Here is a 23,477-nt window from a genome sequence, read left to right as displayed (position 1 = left end):
ACGAAAGAATGTTTAAATACAAATCACAGATAGGAAGTTAGAGAAGAACTTAGAACTTGCATATGTTGTTAGAACACAAAACAAAAGAAAGTAAAAACCAGTTGCATCGTTCCGCTTAAACTGTATTTTCGAAAAATCTAAATAAGAATGGTCTCATTATTTTAAAGCAAAGCAAAGCACTTAATAATCATAAAATAAAATCTCTTTATAATAAAAATAAAACAGATATGTAGGCACCACATCTCAAGTGCTGGCAATTTCCTAGCGATTTCCTAGCTTTCCGACAAAAGCTCTACTAATCTATGGAAGGAACTTCATTTTACGGCTCGCTTCATCGCGAATCTTTTATTAAATCTCCGTATGTACGGAGCATTGTACCATTTCGGATTTAATTAGATCTCGGTTCGATGTAATTTAAACAATGGTAAAAGCTGTTCTCGTAATAAATCTTATTATTTATTTATTGTTAAAACGTTATCGATGGTAACTTTAAAGTATTAAACTGGTGTCCAAGCTATGTACAATTAACACAAAAGAGTGAAAAATGAAGGTAGATAGATCATTTTGAAGAAACAGCAGGTGGTCCATGGCAGAGAGTGGCACAGTGCAGATAGGAATGGCGGGATTGGGAGGAGGCCTTTTCCAAAAAAGGCACACATATATCTAAAAAGAATGAGATGTTAGAAATATAAATATGTTTAAGTGTAAAAATATCGAAAATAAAAGGCTATTATTATTATAATAAAACGTAGTTGTAGTGTGGACTCAACTTCCGCACTTAGACGCTCATTTGATCCATTCTGCGTAAAGTCATGGCTAACTAAGCCAGACCAGGTTTCAGTTCGTCTGCGAGAAGCGGGTACGGGTTAACCGGCATCATTCCGGAATCTCTCATCGCAAGCTTAACGGCAGCATCATTACCGATTAATCCACTGTGTCCTTTTACCCAATGTTATATGTTATTACCTTCAGTGCATCGAGACACTCCAGAATCAATTTTTGTTTTCTAACGCCATCAACACAGACGCACTGTCAGATATGAATTTAATACACAAGTTGTTCATTTCTAACCGTTGTACGGCTCTGGTTGCTTCGGTTAGAGAGACACATTCACAGTAGCGGTGGCAGGACGTCTTGTGGGCAACCTCTGTCCACGATACCTCGTATATTGATATATACGGTGAACTGATAGCTTGTTGTTTGGACATGTTGTTGATTTATTCTGTAAAAATTGATGCTACCCCACGTGTTAACTCTGGTTATACTGGTAAAATTAGTTGTGTCAAAAGCGCCTTTAGAAGGTCAATAAATGCTCCATGGGTGCTGCTTTGATTTCAGAGAGTTACCAATGCGAGACACAAGGTTTTGGAGTGATCCTGTTGATTTGCCTTAGCTGGAGGTGTGCTTTGTAAATATGTTATCAGGTTTTTAAGACCGGTTGTCTTGAGTCTTGAGTGATTAGGCTCTCTAGGGAGGCAAGATTTTACCTTGGTTGCCTAATTATAACTTACAAAACTGGTGCAGCAGTGTCTTCAGCATTCTTGCCCCCTGTTAAGAAGAAGTTTTTAATCCGCTTCCTCGCGACTGTGTTATTGTTGCAGTCGGTAGGTTTCATAGCTCTATTATACAGTTTTCTGACCTTCTGAGGTGCCTTTCTAGTAAGGAACATAAGCAGTTATGTTTCCCCTCTCCATCTTAGTAAGATGAGGGGACACGACTGCTCATACCTTGTACGGAATAGAGACGTTAGGTTATTTACATGTTTATCTATATCATTTTCAATAATGGTTTTTGGTATAGTTACTAAGCGTATCCTGACCTCGGTGGCTGGTATTAGAATTACCCCAAAGCGTGTAATGTTTCTCATACTCGCTTTTTAAAAAGGTAATAGCTTTACATATTACTTCTTGATAAAAGAACATGTCTCTTTTTAACACACTTGTAAATCACATTCTTTATGTAATGGCTTCAACGTTAGCTTAGACGCAAAAGCTAATGACTCAGTTATTGCCGACATCAATATCGTCCAATTAGTACCGCACTTCTCATACGTTTAATAAACATTCAAAAGATACATTTGTAAAGGTGGTTGAATAGTCAGCGTGCATCTAATTAGTCAACCATTAACTAGCGTTGTCACGTACCGCATAATCCTGGTTGGCTAGTCCGTTTCGCATAATGCCGGCCCAAAGGCTAGCCTACCACTTTTGCATGTTTGATTAGTTCTATTGTCCAAATGTTTATAGAAGATTTAAGTAATTTTATGGTGTAAATATACAAGTACGGATGGTTCACGAAGTATGGAGCGTGAAGTTATTATTATTGAAGGGACACCCTAGGCTGGAACAATGCCTACACGTTCTTCATAGACGCGTAGACTGCCCATATGTCACGATAAATTTGCTGTGGCCTGACAGACAATAAAACACAGTTTTTTCAATAAATTGGTGTTCATAGCAAAAATAATACATTTTATAGTAACTGTCAGATAAACATAATTTGTGCCTAATACCAATTTTTTCACGACATATTTGTTAAAACAAAAGCGGGTCTTAAATATATGTATTAAGGTTTTATTTCACTAGGGTAGGATCTAGAGATTTTTTTTTCTTTTAGAATTATCGTTTTTTTCGTAAATATTAAAGCAAGTACCAGAAACAAAGGTCTCGCTCAAAATCCAACCCAGGGTTCCCTTTATTAGTATCCCGACCACTATAACTCTAAAAAAAGTCAATTGCTTTCCAAATTTCGCGTGGATTAAGTGTGTGTTTATTAAGATTAATTTAGTGAAGTAAATTAAGTGAAGTTATAAAGCTTAATTCAATTAAAAACAACACCTGTTCTCTACAGGCGCCAAGGTGCCGGAATCTGGTAACTAACAAGTAAAAGAATAATTTCTAATGCGTTAATAATTCACGATAAAGCTAAATGGTACACTATATAAAACAAAATTAGTATTATCCTTTACAACAACATTGAAACTAGAAAGCTTAACAAGCTCAAAGTGCATTGTTGTAAGTAAAGTTGCAATAGCTTCTTATGAGAGCAGACAGCAAGTACGCCACACTGAGCTAAGTCCTAAGAAATCTTTGTGAGGTGGTCCATTTTGAGCGTGGTAAAATCTGTAAAACAGTCAGGAATCTACTAAAACGAAGACGAGTTTCACAAAGAATAAAAGCTCTAAAGATTTTAATACAGGTGATTTTGTTACAGTTAATATTTGATTTAGCTACTAGTTGATATTTAAAAAGCCGCAGGAGATAACGCAAGGATTACAACTCAATTTTTTTTAACAATTCCTAAATCTGTGAAATAATCATTATGATTGATACGGAAGACGATTTAGCATTCTTATAGGAAGGGTTTTGACAAATTGACAGTTTACTTATTGAACTCTGTAAATTCTAAAAATCTGTTTCTAAAATAAAATGCCAAATTCATAGCCAAACGGGTGGTAAAATAAGAAGATTTAGAACTATTTATTACGGTGTGAACTTTTTTTTATTTTTTATTTATGGCCTTTATAATTTATTACTTTAATTAAATTGCTTGAAAAGCCTTTATATTGAGGGGACACGCACTCATGAACTTAATGGAGCCTAAACCAAAACAAGGCGAAGGTTACGACGCCTTGTGGTTTTCACTAGCAATTTGCTTCGAGCGACCCAAGATTACAAAGTCCTTTGAAAACGGAGTGTAGGAACTGAGAGCCTTTAGTAATAGACGTCATTGGATCTAACGTCGTATTTCACCTTGTTTAGAGTACTTGGAGTTTTGTTAAGGAATTTATTTAACTGGCAGGTGCACTTGAATTGACATCAAAGAAACATTGTGTGATTAGTTCTGGTATATCGTTCGAGATTTACCTAAGTTTGCCGTGTAATACGTTTAATTAAGAATTGTTACCTGAACATCATGCACCTTATATGATTTCAAGAGGTCGAAGTATTTTCATTATAAGAAGTATATTAAAGATTCATTGGAATTTACAATGTAATAAATTGCTGAATATTACGTGGCTTAACAAAGTACCCATGCGTTACAAACATGTGGAATTGTTTGGATAATGGACTCTTATTTTTCGGAAGATTTAGGAAATATAGTTCATATTTCAGATGATTACATAATGTTTTGTTAGTAAAAACCTAGTTGACAATTATTTTAAAAAATCATAATACAAAACAAGACATAGCTGCTGTGCACGTAAATGGGAAAATAAATTTTATTAAAAATTGTATAATTCATTGCACTAATCTTAAGATGACACAGAATGATTTTAGCCTATTAGCTTTATTCTTCAAAAGGGTTTTTTTTGTAATTATACTTCTGTGGGGTTGTTTAATTTTTGGTGTTCGTTAAAGTATTAAATTACCCTTAAACCCATAACAATTATTGATCCTGCGTTTACGTAACTGGGTCCACTAGGTTATACGCATGTATTTTCTCTATTTTACATATATGTTCTATACTTATTATCACTACACGCGTATTAAAACGCAAGCACCACAAAAACATAGTACATATCCAAATACACCAACAGTCAAATTATTAATACTTAATCTTCAAAACAATATGGAGGCCGCTAGTTAAACGGCACCGTTTAGTTAAAAAGCTAGGCTGTTAATGGAACGGCTAAGTAAGCTAGTTGGCTGCGACATACATTTTTTTAAGCTTTGCAAAAGAATTATTATTATTTTCTCATTTCTCTCTGTTAATTTTTTACTACATTATTATTATTATACTTTGGTAAGTTTATAAGTTATTAGTTGTCATTATTAATATTAAGTATTCATTGATTATTGTTGTATTATTATATTTGTTATATTATAAATTGTTTCGGACTCTTGCCTAGTTTTCTGTTAAATAGTGTAGCTTACGTAGCGAAATGGCTGCCTGCAGATTTTTTTATTAAGTTTATTGTTATTATTATTTAATTCATACGCAAAAACGCGTAAATAAATAAATAATGTAAATTTAGTTGTTTCTTTATAAAAATGCATATTCATTTAAAAATATATTCGCTAGATTGTATTATTACTAGGTGACTTAGTCGAAACGATGCCAGTCGCAAATGTTTAAATTATAGTGGTGACTTCGCTTTTATTCTTAGTGACAAATGCGCGGTCGTTATGATGCTATTGCAATTTTCTCAGACGCCGCATTTGCTCATCGCATTTACAAACATTTTTGAGGTGAAATTATTTTGCGAAACAATACTTGTGTTTCGTAAATATTCTTGTGATGATAACTTATATCCCTATTTAAACACGGATTTCTAAAAAGTAAATTGCATATCGAAATACGAAAAGGTTTTTTGTGTTTAGTAAATTGTCTGAAGGAGAAATTATTGTTGTTTTTAGTTATGATTGTTACTTTTATTCAATAAATAACATCGCTGAATAAGTATTAAGTATATGTTAAGAGATAAATCGTTTATTGTGGGTCATTCTCTTAATTTCTTGACGCACCAATCACATTACAAAAGTTATACGTTGAATGATATATCGCGTCATTCATTACAAAGAGTGTAAAAACAATGAACAATTATATAGTTCTTATGAATAAAGTCTTCCTCGCTTGTTGGTAGATATTATTTTGTTTTAAAATTGACATACTATCAAAGCACTAGATGATAATAAACTTTTTACTGCACCTGCTATTTACTCTACTCTTACCGCCGGATATTTCGATAAAATATTTCATATTCCTCATAATTACACCCCAAAATTACAGGAACATTACATAAATAACAGTTGCAATAACTGTTACAAATAACAGTTATATTCCCATAGAGAATTCATTGATTTGCGATGAGCTCAGGCAAATTGATACAAACGATTGTTTAGGACGATAAATTGCTGAACAGTAACTGCTCCATACCAGGAGTTTGTACAACCGATATTTAACCGCGAGATAATATATTTGGCATTCCTGCTACGACGCTGTGCCAAATACTAAAACGAAGAATTGGAAGAAAACTCGTTTAATTTATTAGCATTTTTCTTCAATAATTGTATTTAATAAGTTCAAGATCTTATGTATATGATTTTCATCGTTATCATTACCAAATTGGTAACATTTATATAAAATACAGCGACACATTTGCTGTTAAACCCTCAGTTTATACAATAGAATCTACCAATAGTAGCAATTATCAATTGTATTAGGATATAGGCAGCAAGCGTTTTCAACATTGGTGCAAAAATAAAATTTAGGAATTCAAGTCACAAATCAAATGTAAACAGAAAACTCTACCTTTTAATCTTTTTCATTAAATCTTAATTTAGATTGATTCGAACGCAGGCTGTGCATTTGTCTATACTATTGCAGTCCCACCCGAGAATACGAAAGGCATTTGATTAGCCTTAAAATAAAAAAGAGTAGTACTTACGTTTTTATCGTGTAATCGATTAAAAGTCTTCGTGTTTAGTCTATAGCTGTTGTTTTATTGTACCTATTTTATCGAGTGACATAATTCAATAAGTATTTTTTTATACCATATCTACGCGTGTTGTGGGTCTCATAGTATAAGTTTAAGTTAATATTAGTTGAAGAATAATTTCAGCTTAATTCTATCAGAAGAAGTAATTAGGAAAGTAGAAACCGGAACGATTCAGTGCCCTAATACGGTCAAATTTCGGAGGCAGCAACCCTATCTTGATTGAGACGGATTACGTGAGGCACGTAGAATGGCCGCCCTTGTAAAGAAAAACTACTCTGATTAATATTTTCCTTCGTAATGACATCAATCTGTTGCTATTGTATAGATAATATGAGGTTTCAAAGTAATATCATGTTTGTTATATATGTTTAGAAATTCTTCACTCTTTATTGCTAAATTATCACAAACCATTGCTGTGTGTACGCGTGTACGGCCGGGTACTGTGTTCAAAAGTATTAAAGTCATTGTATCAAGAATCAATAAATCTTTCATAACTAATGTAACTGTATAATACTAGTATTGAATTCTTCCTAATGATGACTTGAAAGTCCGTATTCTAATCCGTAAGTCAAGTCATAATCTCCGCGTTGTCAAATACGTCAACTTCATGTAGAAAAAATAGTTTGACATATCTTGTACGAGGCTACTATAGTCAGAGGTAGGCATTCTTTCAGCATAAGCAGAGCATAGCATTTGCAATAATAGCTTTAAGTATATAAAACTTACCTTATTATAAAATAGGTAAAATGATTTCCACAACAAACCAATTACATTATAATCAGGTTGTAATGTTTACAATATACACGATTATTTTGCCATTCATTTATTCTTTATTAGTATATACTATATGTTTTACTATTTTATCATAGATATGAGGTATATTTAATATATTTCGTCAAATCGTGAGGAATGAAATCCCAAAACCTATATTATGATTAGCTTGGCTTAGTTAATAGCACGAAAAACCGCTCTAATTCAACTTTACTCAACTTAGACAATTTCACTGATAGTTACTCTAACAAGCGAGTTATATTCGGATATTTTACATCAAATTGTATAGGACGGTTTTTGTATTGGTTCAAGTTTTAGAATGGCGCGTTAAAATTCAATATCATATCGAACCCCGAAAATATAAAAAACTAAAAAAATATAAATACAGGCGAGTTAATTATACTTGCACATATTTTAAATAAATATAAGGAATATAATAATATATTGTATTTAAGTACACTTTCCTCCGACCTCTCTATACAAAGATGTAAAATAAGGTTTTGCTGAATGATTTGAATAAAATCAAGGAATAAAAAAGTCTATATTTAGAATAGACAAAATACGTCAGAGACGGAGTCAAAAGTATAAAATATTCAACTATTTATACTTACAAAATTGTATTAAACTTACGAAATTTAAATTAATGTCAAAAATAATAATTGCACATTTTTGAAATTATACTTCTTTTGTCGCGTTAGGGCAAAGTTATGAGGGTAAATTTTTACGATGCGTGCTGTTACGCAGAAATCGCTTGGGATCTTTTTAAAAAAAAGATCATAATAATTTCCACATAAGTATATTAACACAGAATACAATTTACAAAGAAAATAGAATATAGAATATTAGCACGTCCGCTCGTATTAGAGTTAGGAGAAAGACTGATTTGATGGGAATGTAAGGTTGTTGATGCATGGGAAGAAATGATGACGAGGATATAGCACAGGGTATGTCAGCAATATAAGATGCATAGAGGAGTTGTAACAACCCCCCGACTAAGAGTAAACTTATACCCTGAAGGGGATAGTTTACGAGAGTTAGGAAAAGGTATTTAATTTTTGCTTATGCGAAGTGATGGGGGAGCAGGACTTCGTCTTTCAACATCATCTGGAACGGAATTAGAGACAGGATCTAGAGCGGATGCATTCTTTTGCTTAAATGGGAATCTCCTGTAAACACTAGTACATTTGCATATTTTAAATATAATGTAACTTAAAATTAAGATTACTACAACAATTAAAATTATATTATAAGAGTTTTCATATAGGACAATATTTGGCTTATTTACTAACTTATCTAAATCTTTGAAGACATTTTGTTTTCCATAGATAATTGAATCTAGATCTATATTCTTTAGATGAACAGTGGGTAATTGAGTACTTATATTTGAATAACTATCTATATTACAACAAGAGTCATTTAGTATGGCTAGTCTTATTTCTAAGGGCTTAAGTATAATAACTGGATAATCCTTTGCTATGAGTTTGGAGTCTTTACAGTATGCAACACTACCAGCAGGTAAGTGTAAAATTCCACTTCCACTTATTTCTAATTCTACAGTTTGTGTGAAATTGTATATTACGCTTAATTTAGCTTTTTCAGACAATACAAATAACCATCTATTCTGTTGTAAGGGTTGCCAAATTTCAAAATGACCATGGAAGAATTTCGTTTTACACGTTTCGGGAATAGAGGTAAGTGCTTTAGTAATTATATCTGTTTCGCAGATAGGAGTTACGGAAGAAGAGCGTGATATGACGTCATCGCAGATATAAGTATTTCTATTGATTATTTTACATTTTTGGAGTTCATCTACTCTACAATAAAGAGATTTATCATTACTCAGGCCAATGTACTTAGAGGATGGTATAATAGTAGAATAAGAGGTAGGGTTTTCCACATTATGCGGTGTTGGATATGGTAAGTTATGATATAGTAGGAAATCGATGGGATTCAGTAATGGAATATGAAGGACAAAAACTAACTCGTTCTTTGTCATGTATCCCGATATTGTAGAGATATTTAAGATAGTATGAATATTTTCAAGACTGAGTAGGGTTGGAAGTTTTTTAGTTGGTGGAATAAAACGATAATTATTGATCAACTCTGTATAGAGTTCTTTAGGAGTTAATATTCCGGGATGTAGTGCGTTGGATTTACTAAACATAATTGATTCCACCAGATCTTGTATTTTGAAAGATATAGTCAAGAGATTATTTCCTATCATTGATACCAGTTCTAGGACACGAGAGTGAATTTTTAATTCACGAGATTCAATCGTAATGTTTTCAACGGCCGTACGGAGAGCACTTAGTGCGTCTGAAATTTCGCGTTGATTTGATTCTACGATATTAATCGATTTATTGAATGTCTTTAAGGCTGATGTCGTAACTATAATATTTTCTTTTACAAACGAAGCTATTTTCTTTTCATCTGATTGAATTTCTCTAACTGCGCCATCATAGCGTATGGCATCTTCTTCGTCCATAGTGCCAAATAACTTCTTAGAGATAGTACCTATGACACCTACTAAGGCACTCCTTTTCGTTGAGTGATGTGAGGCCAGATTTGGTATAGCTTCGCTATAGCGAGTCATATCCTCATATTGAATTATTACAGGCTGAAATAGATTTTTACATTCTAAAGGATTAAACACTAAACTCTCTTCACAAATTAATTTAGAATAACTTATACTACGTTGTAAATTTATTAAGTGAGGTTTTATATATGAGACATCTATAGGGACTACGACACTTAAATAACTATCAATTTGATTCAGGGAGCCTATAGGATCGAAGTAAATTCCGGGGCTATTAACCATCTGTTCGATGAATTGTTGAGCCATGGAGGAATTGCTGAAAGAGGAATAGAAGATATTAGACTAACTTATCAGAGGCTTATTGAGTTAAGGGCTTATAATAATTTAAGGAGTTAATAATTAGATTTAGTGTTTACTGGTCTGGTGAACTAGACCTAGATGCGAGCTTAACCTCGTCGTAATGATGAGTAACATGGCGTCGGTTTATAAGCAAGGTGAGACTATTTCGTCCATTAATCTTTACTACTTTGTATGGTCCCTTCCATAAGGGTGACAGAGCCTTTCGTAGGCGCACGTGGTTTTTAAGGTAAACGTAGTCGCCTACTTGATATCTAACTGGCCGTGAATGGTTATCGTAATAACCTTTAGACCTTTCCTTAGATCTAATGATGTTTTCGGTTGCCCTTTCCCTAGATAATTTAAGTCTATGATGAAGGAATTTTATATATTCAGGGTAAGTTACATCGGGTGGTTGTTCATAGACGGAGTCAGGGATATAAGCCTTATGGCCGAAGAGGAGTTCATAGGGAGTAAAGTTAGTAGATGCGTGGACAGACGTGTTATATGATAGCATGGCAGTAAAAACATATTTATGCCAATTTGTGTGATTATCATTTACATAGGATTTCAAATATTCTTTGAGCGTTGAATGACTCCTTTCTAGAGCACCTTGAGTTTGTGGGTGATAAGGTGAAGACCAAATTTGTTTTATTTTAAGGAATTCGCATGTTTTCTTAAATAATTCCGCAGTGAAGTTGGTGCCTTGATCCGTCAAAATCATCCTGGGTATACCGAATAGTGATATAAAATGGACAAGGCATTCGAATGTGTCTTCAGAAGTGGCGTTAGCAATGGGATACGCGAAAGAGAATTTAGTAAGGTCGTCCTGCATGGTAAGGATGTATTTAAGAGATTGGAGACCGGCCTCGGGCAGAGGGCCAACTAGATCCATACCAATACGCTCAAAAGGTCTTGTAGAAGTAGTCGTTATTTGCATGGGTGCGCGATTCGTCTGTCTAAGGGCTTTATTACTTTGACACAGTGAACAATTCTTTATATAGGTTTCCACATCTGAACGCATGTTTTTCCAATAATATTTTTCTTTTATTCTATTCAACATGCGTGCAGTACCAAGATGACCCGCTATGGGTATATCATGGTTGTCGTGTAATACTTTACGAATTTCCGAAGGTGAAGGATATATGAGGCGGTCGTGGTATATCTTAATTTCTATGTTGGTATTTGTAAAAATATAGGAGAACATATTGTAAATTCTGGACCAGGTGTGTTTATCAAAGCTATTACGAAAGTCAGTATAGGCTACTTGAATGTCGTGATCTGTGGAAGATGTAGTTGAAAGGGATAGTATAAACCTAGTATATAGAAGGCTTTTAAAGATTTCCTCGTAAGTACAGCTATCAAAATGGTAGACTTTAGTGAAAAGAAAGTAGATATATTTTCCGTTAAGTTCAAAAGAAAGACAAGTATATAGTGTTCTCTCCCTTTGTAGAATTTCAGAGGGATCTTGGATTTCACTCAAAATTTGTTCAATATATGGATTCGATTCATCGAGGTCTATTGAGGTGGGTATAATAATATGTTTACAACTAGTTTTGAGAATGTTGTCGTTATATTCTTGTATTTTAGCATTACTACTAAACGATTTATTAGATATTGTTTTCAAAAAGTTGGAATAACTTTCGTTATTGAGAGCGAATGACGCAGGAATGGGTGAAGATGGATTTGGGATTTCTTCGGGATTCTGAGTAGTTTGTGGATTTAGAGGATCGTCATTTTGAGGTGAATTTTCAGGGTTCAAGAAGTCAGTTAATGGGTCTTCATTATCAAGAAGGTCCACGGATGGTAAGCTGTCAGAGTCAATGGGTATTAGAGGTATTTCGCCAAGATCCTCAAGGGTAATTGGACTGGAAGGCTGACTTTGTCCTGTAGTGGAAGGAATGTGGTCATTATTAGGACTTTGTATCGGGTTTACTGGGAATCGAGAGAGTGCGTCGGCGTTGCTATTTATTTTACCCTTCTTGTACTCGATTTTATAATCAAATTCTTCTAACTTCAGTCGCCATCTGACTAACCGGGAGCCAGGGTCTTTGCAATTAAAAAGCCATTTCAGAGGTCTATGGTCGGTGACGATAGTAAATCTGTGTCCGTATAAATATGGTCTAAAAGTTTTTGTTCCGAATACTATAGCAAGGCATTCCTTTTCTGTTGTTGAATAATTTACCTCTGCTTTATTCAATGTTCTAGAGGAAAAGGCAATAGGTTGATCTTTACCTATTTCGCCTTGGGATAGTATTGCTGATATAGCATAATTCGACGCATCACATGTTAGTACAAATGGGTTCGTGAAGTCTGGGTAAATCAGGATAGGAGCGGAAATTAATTTGTTTTTTAAATCATCAAAGGCTGTTTGTTGTTCTATTGACCAATAGAATAAAACATCTTTCTTCAGCAGAGTAGTTAATGGTTTAGCAATTTTTGAGAAATTTGGAATGAATCGGCGATAATATGAGACAAGTCCTAGAAATGATCTCACATCCTTAGGACACTTCGGTATCGGGAATTTGGAAACAGCTTTTACCTTTTCAGGGTTAGGACTAACCCCGTTTTCACTGATTACATGGCCCAAATATCCGACCTCCCTACGTAGAAATTCACACTTATCCGGTTGTAGTTTCAAATTATGTTCACGTAATTTATGAAAGATCTTAGACAGTTTATCACAGTGGGAATTGAGGTCGTGGGAATAAATAACGATATCGTCTAAATAGACATAGCAATGAATACCCTGTAATCCTGCTAACGCAGTATTCATAAGCCGTTGGAAAGTTGCAGGGGCGTTTTTTAGCCCGAATGGCATACGTTTGAATTCAAAGTGGCCCTGAGGGACAGTGAAAGCTGTTTTAGGAGTATCTTTTTCTGTAATGGATATTTGGTGAAAACCAGAACAAAGGTCAAGGGTAGTGAAGTATTTACTCTGTCCTAGCTGATCTAAGATCTCATTTATTTGTGGGATTGGGTAACTTTCACCTACCGTTATGTCATTGAGTTTGCGATAGTCTATTACAATGCGCCATTTTGTCTCCCCTGAAGAGTCTAATTTCTTGGGTACGATCCAAATTGGGAATGACCAGGGTGAAGTTGACGGTTTGATGATGTCTTGAGAGAGCATCTTAGAAATCTGTTTGTCCACTTCTTTTTTATGGATCTCCGGGAAGCGGTAAGATTTCACATTTATTGGCTCAGCGGGGTGTGTATTGATTTCGTGCTTAAGGAGGTCAGTGGTTGTCAATTTGTCACCTGGTAAATGAAAGATGTCGAAGTATTGTGAACAAATATCGGTTAAGTAGTTTTTCTCTTCATCATTTAAATGGTCAGTTCTTAATCGGTTCAGTACTTCTTTCCTACGGGAAATTGATGATTTAGCAGAGGTAATATTAGGATCTACCTGGAAGGAACTGGCATGGAGGGGTTGAATTCTAACTTTGATGTCAGAATCTAACGTTATTAGCTCTTCTGATGTATTTACCACAGATATATTAACTCGATTATTATTCTTTACAGAAACAATGCAATTGGCTATTAAAAGAGAATCTGAAAGGTGTTGATCTAGGATTATTCCAACTTTCTGTTCCGGGTTAGAGACAGTGCATTCGATTATTGTCTCACTACGGGGAAATATCTTATACACAGGACGACTGTAATCAATTTTGATAGTGAAGTTCCGGACTTTTAGGATATCAGAATTGTAATCTATAATGCCGTCTAAGTCATTGAGAAAATCGGTACCTATTATCCCGTCATAACCTAAATCTATTTCTTCTACAACATGAAATCGATAAGCGATGTTTGTGTCAATGCCTACAAATAATTGAAGTTGAAAATGGCCTAAAGTAGGTACGGTTTCGTTGTTAGAATTTATTCCCTTGAGTTGGATTAAATCATCTACAAGAATTGGCATGGACGTGATCGAGTTTTTTTTTATCAAACTTACGCAAGAACCTGTATCGACGAGAAATATAAGCGGTTGTGGATTGACTTGGGTATTGAGACTAACATGAGGTAGGTATCTTTTCTGTGAATTTGTGGTTACCTCATAGACTGGATAATCTCTTTCCGTTATAGGTGACCCTACTTTTGAAGGTATTATTGGAGTAGGACAAGGACTCGGAGTATGTTTCTTATTTTGGATTTGGCCAACAGGTTTTGCACATGAGGATTTAGTAGGTTTCAGAATATTAGTAACATGTTTAGCAGACATGTTGGACGCGGAGGACACAGAAGGATTTTTTCCTTTTGGCTTTGGAACTTTACTAGTTCGAGATTCATTAGACACAGTGGAAGAATTCGTTGCAGAGGATACAGAGGATACAGCGGGTTTCTTACTTAGAAACGATTCGGTGGTTCCCTTTCCGTGAGGGGATACAGAGGATACTGTGGATACAGAGGATACAGTGGATACAGTGGGTTTCTTATTTAGAAACGATTCAGTGGTTCCCGTTCCGCGAGGGGATACGGAGGATACAACAAGTGCATAGGACTTGGCTCTAGATGCAGTGGATACAGAGGAATGGTGGGTGCCGTGATTATGCCAAGACCGATTTTGTTTTAAGACTTTGGGTCTCACAGGGCACCGCTGTGAGTCCCTTATTCGTTTAAATGACCGTCTGTCTCGTCTTGCCCGCGTTCATCATCTGCCAGGTGATGAACCCTATTCTGGTGAGGATATTGAGTTGTACGACTTGTTGCGGGGCGTTGGAAGTTGTTGTTGCTACTACTGGCGCTAGCACGGTTGAAGTTATTACGACTGCGATTGTTATTATATTCGCGTTTTTTGCAATTTTCGATTACGTGTCCCGGAAACTTACAGTACCGACATATGGGAGCCGGCTGTTTGTTCAAATTATGTATAGGGCGTCCTTCCCGCACAGGATAGGGTTTAGGATTTTGTTTATTGGTCTGAGAGGCTTTGGTTTCTAGTAACATTTGCATCTTTTCCTCTGAAATTGCCTGGTTAGTGGCCTCATTAAGGCTTTGTGGGTTTTTCATCCTAACAAAGTTAGAGATTCTAGGGGTAAGGCCCATTATGAAACAGTGTAACGCCAATTCTTCCATAGCGGATATTTTACCAGACAGTTCCACTTTTTTCTTATTAGCTAGTGTGATTTCAGTTAATAATTTATAGAGGCTAGATTCTACTCTCAAGGAGTACTGGCTAACAGATTCGTTAGGAAGTTGTTGGCTCTCTTGTAGATCTAACAATAAATGTGCGTAATGTTTGCGCTCTCCAAACTGGGATTGTAGGAATTGACTCAGTTGTTCCCAGCTTTCAAAGTCTTTAATGGATGCGGCGGTTTCGGCTTTGTTTTCGAGTTGGCATAGTATATAATTTAATAAAAGAGGCTTTTGACTTTGCGAAGCTAACTTAAAAGCATTATCGCAGTTGTTTATAAATGAACATAACTTGTCACGGGATCCATCAAAAGGTTTTATAAACTTCAATAACACACTTGTCTCTAGTTTTTCAGACATACTACTTTCAGACCTTAATTCGACATCTTTTTTTGTGGACATTTTAACGAAATTTAAATAGTATGCAATAAGATAAGTAACAGTATTTAAGAAAAAATTAAATTCTCGAATTAGAGTCCGTTGTTTTGATGTAACTAATACAGTTTTATCTTATTATAAACAATGGCGAGACTGGAACTTCCTTTCGACGCGACTCGAGACAGATAGCGGTAATATAGTTTATTTTATTATAATTAAATCACTTACAGGCTCAGGAACACAGTGATATAGTATGTTACAATTCTAAACATATTTTGGCAATTAGCCGTTTTTCACAAAGCACTGCACTTGAAAACACTTTCACTTCCGCACTTTTGGGTACAGCACTACAAGACCCGTCACAGTGAACCCTACACTTTCGAACTCAAATCTCAGAAATTTGGCTTTTCGCGGATAGTTCCACTCGGAGGGTACGCGAGATTTATAAAAATCCCTTTTCGCTGCCACCAATTTGTTACGCAGAAATCGCTTGGGATCTTTTTAAAAAAAAGATCATAATAATTTCCACATAAGTATATTAACACAGAATACAATTTACAAAGAAAATAGAATATAGAATATTAGCACGTCCGCTCGTATTAGAGTTAGGAGAAAGACTGATTTGATGGGAATGTAAGGTTGTTGATGCATGGGAAGAAATGATGACGAGGATATAGCACAGGGTATGTCAGCAATATAAGATGCATAGAGGAGTTGTAACAGTGCGCACACCGTCTCAAAAAAACGACACCCTGAAGATAGCTATAGCTATAGTCAACATTTTAGTTTTTTCTATAGTTAGTGTAGTTTTTTCTACTAACGTAGAATAAAATCTTCTAATGCATGAACATAAGTACTCACATGTTTTTTTATACTTTTATGATAAACAAAACAAAAACCGGGTGAATGGCGCGGTGCGACTGTAGTGTTTGGACAAGAACAATCGCGTTTTTGTATAGCCGGCACATCAGCCCGTCATAAAACCGTGCCGAGTTCTAGCGGTCAAGCCGAACTACTCGAAACATCGGCGGCCGGGATAACGGCGCTCGGGTGACGAGCGTGCGGTGAACACATGGCCATATTAAATGTATAGATACCGGCAAACAACTTGAACATTAAACAAGGGAGTGGGGGAAAGTTTGCGCATCGTACACAGCGCGGGACACAAACGTCAACTGTTTTACCAATCAAACGATCGACACCTCACTCTCCCAGTGATACCTAAAAATCGCTTCTGCGCAGGCAAGCGCCGGTATCTAAATGTATCGCTAAATCGGCACCGACATCTCGTTCTCGGTGACGGCGGTGGTGGACAAACATTTCAATAATGGCATCACATTTCTTTATCTTTTTTCTTTAGGAAGTAGGTGATTTGCTCCTCTTATTAACACAACAAAGGCTATCCTTAAGAAAGCGCTTCAGGCTGAGTAACTGACACATAATATAAGTACGCTACTTCCCATAACTTAAGGTGGATCAATCTCCACGCGTCGTCTACTCCATTATTCAAAGAAACCGTACCATAAAACTCGCGCGGCACCACTGAATCGTAACACGTTAGGCGCCGTTCTCATTGAACACACCTCGTTTGTACACTCACCTAATTTAATTTGTAACCCTTGATGTTAATTTATACTCCAACATGCGGAAGCGGAAGTAGTGGTTTTCAATGGAGTTTTAATTAAATTGTTGTAATTATGTATATGGATTCTACTCAAGTCGTTTATATACGTTTAATGATAAAGTACTTAAATGCTTTGTGAAAATTATTGATACCTCTCTACGCTATATAATTTACAATAACGCTTAAGAATAAGAGGTGTACCAAGGAGATACTAAGATCTTTTTAATAAATGTAAATACGAGACCCGATGCAAAGTAGTTCGTTATAGTATGGAGAGTAGTGCAAAGCGTAAAATATAGAAAGTAAATATTGGTAAAATAATTAGAACGTTTAATAAAAAGTAAACCACAATTTGAGGAACATTTTAAAGTTTATTTTAACATAACTGAAATCCTTTCATGAAATAACATAAAAATATTCTAAAAAACATAACGCAAAGGTATTCGTCTACCCTTGTCTCAAAGAAAACTTCACACTAGACGAACTATTTTGCATCGGGGCTCGTAAAACAACAACACACTACATAACTTCCGAGGCCCTTTCATCTTTAACCACTTCACTAAAAACAAAATTATCACTAACATTTCAAAACTCACATTACATACACTTACTAAAAATCTCAAAGAATATCTTCAAAATATTCTTACTGTGCAAAAATAGTGTAAATATAAATTTGTATTATGATAGAAATCATAAACGGAAATACAGTTTATATGTTAAAAAGATTAGACTGGCTGTCCACACATAGGTGTCGGTGTAGGTGAGTCTATTCTATAATCCTAGGGTGGGGTGTGCACTAGTGCACTGGGCACTTGACTTTACCTAAATATCCTGTATATTGTGTATAATAAAGTTTTTCTTTCTTCCTCTATAAAGTATTATTAATTACCCTTCTTTAGCGCGAGTACAATTACATTATTTTTAACGGAAAGAAAAGCTTTTTTACAACAGTCGTAAGGCGAAGAAGTTCTATTTATAAGTGTGAATTATTTTATTTCTACCTTTATTATAAATAAATATAACGGTCCGTAAAACAGAGCAACTAAATATTCTTACAAGAATTTTTAACTAGTTAAAATGTATGCAAAACAACTGCTCACGAAACTTTTCTCTTGCTTCTTATTAAACTTCACTATGCAAGTTTTAATTGCAAATGATTTTCTTGTCTCGGATGTTTAAACGAGTTTCTATGAATACTAATATCCTTACAAGAGACAAATTCAAACTGATTTCGTTTACAAATTGTGTTTGCAATGGTACAATTAAGAGCTTTATATTTAATCCAACATTGTGGTTGTCAAGTATCTGCCGGAATAATTTTGTTTATGAATTGTTCCTATTTTTTGTTTGTGTCTTTGTTAGTGTCTTACATAGATTTTGTTTTTTACATCCTCCTTGTCTTACTGAAATGCGAACAGATCGCAAATTTGAACGAATCTCTAATATTCAGGTTCAGGTTACTGATTTATAAGACAAAAACAGTGGTGACCAAAGAAAACTAATAGGTTACGCCTCAGATTTATGTACCTGTTTGGTGATCATTTCCTTCTTCAGTGCCCGACACTCGCCGTTGATTGTTTGGCTCTAAAGCAAACCGATTTTCTCACCATATTTACCATACGAGTGAGTGTTAAATGCGCACTTAGAAATATACTAAATCTATTGGTGCACATACGCGATAGGAAAACACGACCTTAGGATTGAGAGACGCGCGCTCAAGCCATTAGACTGTTGGTCTATTGTTCTTATTGTGTTTATCGGTTACAAAAAATATACGAAGAACGACTCTTTAGTTTTTTGTATGAAATTATTTTTGAATAAGTAAGATGTTTTGATAATTAAACTTTTGACAATTTTACTCGAACCTAAAATTACCTTACTTCACCAAACATACCCACGCGCTCATTTTAAATTGACTTAAGATAAGTTGTCAGCTTTCTTGAGTAAACTTGGCTTTTGTTAGATTTGACTAAAAAACCTGTAGAGCTTCAAACTTGACTGTATTATATGTATTCAGTACGATTTTAATATACATACTAAATGTTTAAATTACGAACTCCTAGCATTAGAATAATATTAAATAGTTATTGGAGGTAAGAGATGAGTATAAGTTTCGTCCACTCTTAATAAAAAAAAACCTTTTATACCGACAACGAGTCAAGTATGTAATTATTCAATTTCATTCTGTGACGATTCAACATAACAGAATATTCCAATATAACATAATTCATGGCGTTCAATTCAACCTTAAAAAGAATTCGTGTCTTTTCAACCAGCAACATTGAATATATTAAATTTCTTCAGTGACCTTTGTGTCACAATCAGCCTTATTTTCCCATTTTTCTTTCGCATTTCTCAACAAAAATGTCATAAATATAACCACGTCCTTATATTCAAACTAACAAGCCTAACTGGAAACCGAACTGAATTCAAAAGCCCATTTTAGCGTGTCCTACTCGATTTGAATATTTGTACACGGGAAATTTTTCATATGAAAATTTCCCAATGGCGATCGCTCGATGGATTGCTAAAAATTCGTATTAAAATATTTTCCACTTTTGGATTTTCTTTTTTGCACGCCTCGCCTTTGTCATATATCTTATTTTCACTGATTACTTTACGAGCTTACTTTTCATTATTCAATTTTGTACTTATGAAGATGTTTATTTGTAAAGTTTTTTATTTGATTCATAAGTATTTAATAATTTTATTATACTTTTATTAATTCATGTTGATATGTCTATGTCATTGATATGTCTTCGCACTCATTTAATGCTTCATTAGGAAATAAAAACAATTGTTATACTTTTCTAGACTTGTATCTCTTTTAATTGTTATAATTATTAGTATACTTAGTCCAGCCACACGTTTTGTTATAAATCAAAATGCATTTTTTTAAATAAAGTAAAATGTATACCTACATATTTATAGTTTCCACCGTTATGGCCACCTTTGCCTCTAAACTGTTTGGCCACGAATCTATGGATTTGGATTAAAGCAATGTTTCCAAGGGAAACTTCGCCACAGCTTACTCCAAAGATTTTTTAAGAGACTTATTGTCGCCGTGTCGTTTAGAGCAGCCCATATTCAAAAGCTGACCTTAATTTAAAGTCTAAGGCGTTGAGTTCTAGGCTAGATGAAGGCCAGTCTTCAGCTCTTATAAAGTCTGGAACGTTGGTTTCAAGCCAGGCTTGGGTAGTTCGTGCCTTGTGACCAGGTGCAGAATCCTGCTGGAAATTCCACGGTATATTTTAAAAAATTGTTTTGCTGAGAGGTTTCACAACATGATCCAACTGTATCTTGATACACTTTGGCTGAACATTGCACATCTTTTTTCACAAAAATGTAGTTTTATGACTCCTTGATATGACACGCCCCACCAAACCATCACGGACGCAAGATGATGACCACGTTTTGAGCGTACACTTTATCATAGAGGATATTTCTGTGCTTTTCACCTGCGTATTGCGACCGAAGGCGTTTTAATCGATCTACTCTCATTAATTGTAAAGATTCATTACGAGCATGTCCTTTATATCGACGATAAGCACCGAGCTTTTTTAACAATACGCGACAGAGTCCTAGCAGGAATCTTCATTTCTCGCGATAACATTTGTTGCTTCGTAATGGGGCTTCGACGAATTCTGGCTTTAACAGCAATAACTGCCATTGTAATATATACGAACATATGGCTGCTACCAAGCTTTTGAAGTGTCTGGAATATAACCGATGGCTTCATACCCACTTTGTACAAAACGATCACTGTAATCCTATTTTCTTTAACATATTGTAATTTGATAATGAACACAAATTCATTGGGAGAGGCTTAAAGGTAACGCGGCTTTAAGTTAATGAAGTCCCTTTTTAGGAAATTAGAAATTTCGACACTCCCGTACTGCCTAGCTTCTCTGTCACATATCTGCCGGATTGCGTACCTGAGAGGATGTGGCTATGATGTAGGGGTCCTTGTTTTAAAACATAAAATAAATATTGTTACGGTTATCGTTTAGAGGATTTCGGCTTATGCATAAAATTAACGATAGATTACCTTTAAAACTGCGCGGAAATAGTTATTAATCATCGATTCGTAATAATATATTAATTCATGATCATACATACGCATGTTTAATCAAATACTGCATCATATAAAGTGGCACAAATATTTGTTATTTTATAAAAGCAATGGGCTTGAAAGTTTTTAAATATTCTTTATTTTTAGATAGGGTTTTTAATGATTCGACGTATTCTTTTTTAAATGTATCGTATTTTTTTGCCTTTTTGAAAATAAGTTAAAATGCAACACTGGGTACTCTAATTGTCTGGCGGGCATATTAATTATTTCTCCGTAAAATGTTCCGTATCCCAGATGCATCAAACTTTATATTTTTTATATATTTTTCTGTTTCTATAAAAGGATTCTGTTATTTCTTCTGGATAAAATTATTAAATGGGTCTATCTATGTGCGTAAGCGTATAGGTCAAGAGAGTTATTTTACACATGACAGCTGTCCATCCTAATCTGAATACAAATAAACTCAAACTCAAAATAACTTTATTCATATAGGTAAACAAGTACACTTATGAACGTCAGAAAAGGAGTTAAATTAATTCTAACTTTACATTTACTACGTGGGTAACACTGAAAATGTTCAGAACGGGCCAGTTAGAAACATTGCTAATGAAGACTTATTTTAAATTTCAATTTTAGAACTCTTTGGTAACCTAATTTTTTTTTGTGAATTGGCAGCAAATCTAAAACTCTTTTTTTTAGGAAGCAGAAAGCTACTTCTGAACTTAAAATTATTATCTCCTAACAGTTCTACACTCTCATATTAATGTTTTTGCTGTCTCTGATGATATTAATATTTTTTAATGTTTTTGTTATTAATATGTAAAAAATGTAAATAATAAAACAGTTTTCTCTTAATTTTAATTCACTCCGATTAAAATGGCACACTCAAAAATAACAGTTTTCAACGTAGTGGTTTTTTTCGTTACAATCTATTTGCTTTTAAGTACCTAATTAATAAAAATAACATTATTTGTTAGTAATAAATGAAGAAAATTCTTCTGCATATGGTAATCAATTTTGACTTCTAATCGATTTATAAATAAAACAAAGTATAGTCAGCACATAATTTATTGCAAATATTTAGAGATAAAGTTGAAAATATGAAAATTTAAAGCAGAAAAATAATGCTGCATTTATCTTATGTCGTCATAGATCAACGACTGCAGATGCAGTATCTTTGAGCATTGCAACGGGACCTACGGTATCCCAACGAACTGCAGACCGAGCGACAAAGCTGTGCGGTACAAATACGACGGCGTGATTCCCCTGCGCGAGCGCTGCTTGATGACCACAGTTCAATCGCTTCAGATACGCCATCTGATGGAACTTCCACGTCTGAAAATAAAGGTCTCAATTTAAGTAACTAGACTTTAGATTATTAGGGTACACAGCTAAAAATGCCTTGATATATCTGAGTAGATTTTTATATTATATAAAATAACGATGATTTTTCATCAATATTAAACAGTTAGCCTAATGGTTAAGTGGTAAAATCCCTGAGGTGAAGCGTTCAAATGACCTGTCAAAATATATAGATATTTATTTCTGAATGCAGCATTAACATTTACAGTGAAAGGTAAAAATCGAAATCAAACCTGCATACCTTAGATCGATCGAAAAAATACACCAAAAGAAAAAGCTTAGTTCAAATTCTGAACTGTGCCATTCCAGTAGGATGGAAAGGGTCTTGGCGCCTTGATGACTTTTGAAAAGTTAATAATACTGAATATCTTTTGATTATCTATACCTTTGGTAAGAAATAAGTTTGACTTACCCGCTGGAGCACTTTGCACAAAGGCGGCAAATGCAAGAAAAACAAGGGCGAAAATTGCGAAGTATTTCATTTTGATGCTTATTTCTTGTATTAATTTTTCAATTGATACCATTTCTCCAAAATCGTGTCTATTTATATGCAATCATCGGTTGAATTTGTTATCTTTAATCTTTAAACTTAACAGTTCTTTCCCGAAAACATAATTATTAGATTAAGATAATGATATTTGTGCATGTTTGATTGACTTTCATTGAAAAAATCCCCGTGAATTTTTTGATTAAAAATATTATCTACTGAAAGTATACACGCTAATGTCTTAATATGTTTGACAAAAATTTACATACTTGCTGTTATATGTGTTGTTAACTCTATATTTCAGGATGTTTGTCATATTTAAAGGTCGTGGGCAGT

At 34.5% G+C, this 23,477-nt stretch overlaps 1 long non-coding RNA gene across 1 annotated transcript; it reads right to left on the bottom strand.

The window, feature by feature from the left end:
- Positions 1 to 22,344: 22,344 nt before the first annotated feature.
- On the bottom strand, positions 22,345 to 23,277 carry LOC123710953. The gene is made up of 2 exons (XR_006753882.1): positions 23,067 to 23,277; positions 22,345 to 22,627 (listed from the first exon to the last, which is right to left on the bottom strand). It is a non-coding gene; the product is annotated as an uncharacterized LOC123710953 (long non-coding RNA).
- Positions 23,278 to 23,477: the final 200 nt, after the last annotated feature.

Source organism: Pieris brassicae, chromosome 6, assembly GCF_905147105.1.
Source record: "Pieris brassicae chromosome 6, ilPieBrab1.1, whole genome shotgun sequence".
Lineage (NCBI taxonomy): Eukaryota > Metazoa > Arthropoda > Insecta > Lepidoptera > Pieridae > Pieris > Pieris brassicae.
This window is presented reverse-complemented; position numbering and strand designations above follow the sequence as displayed.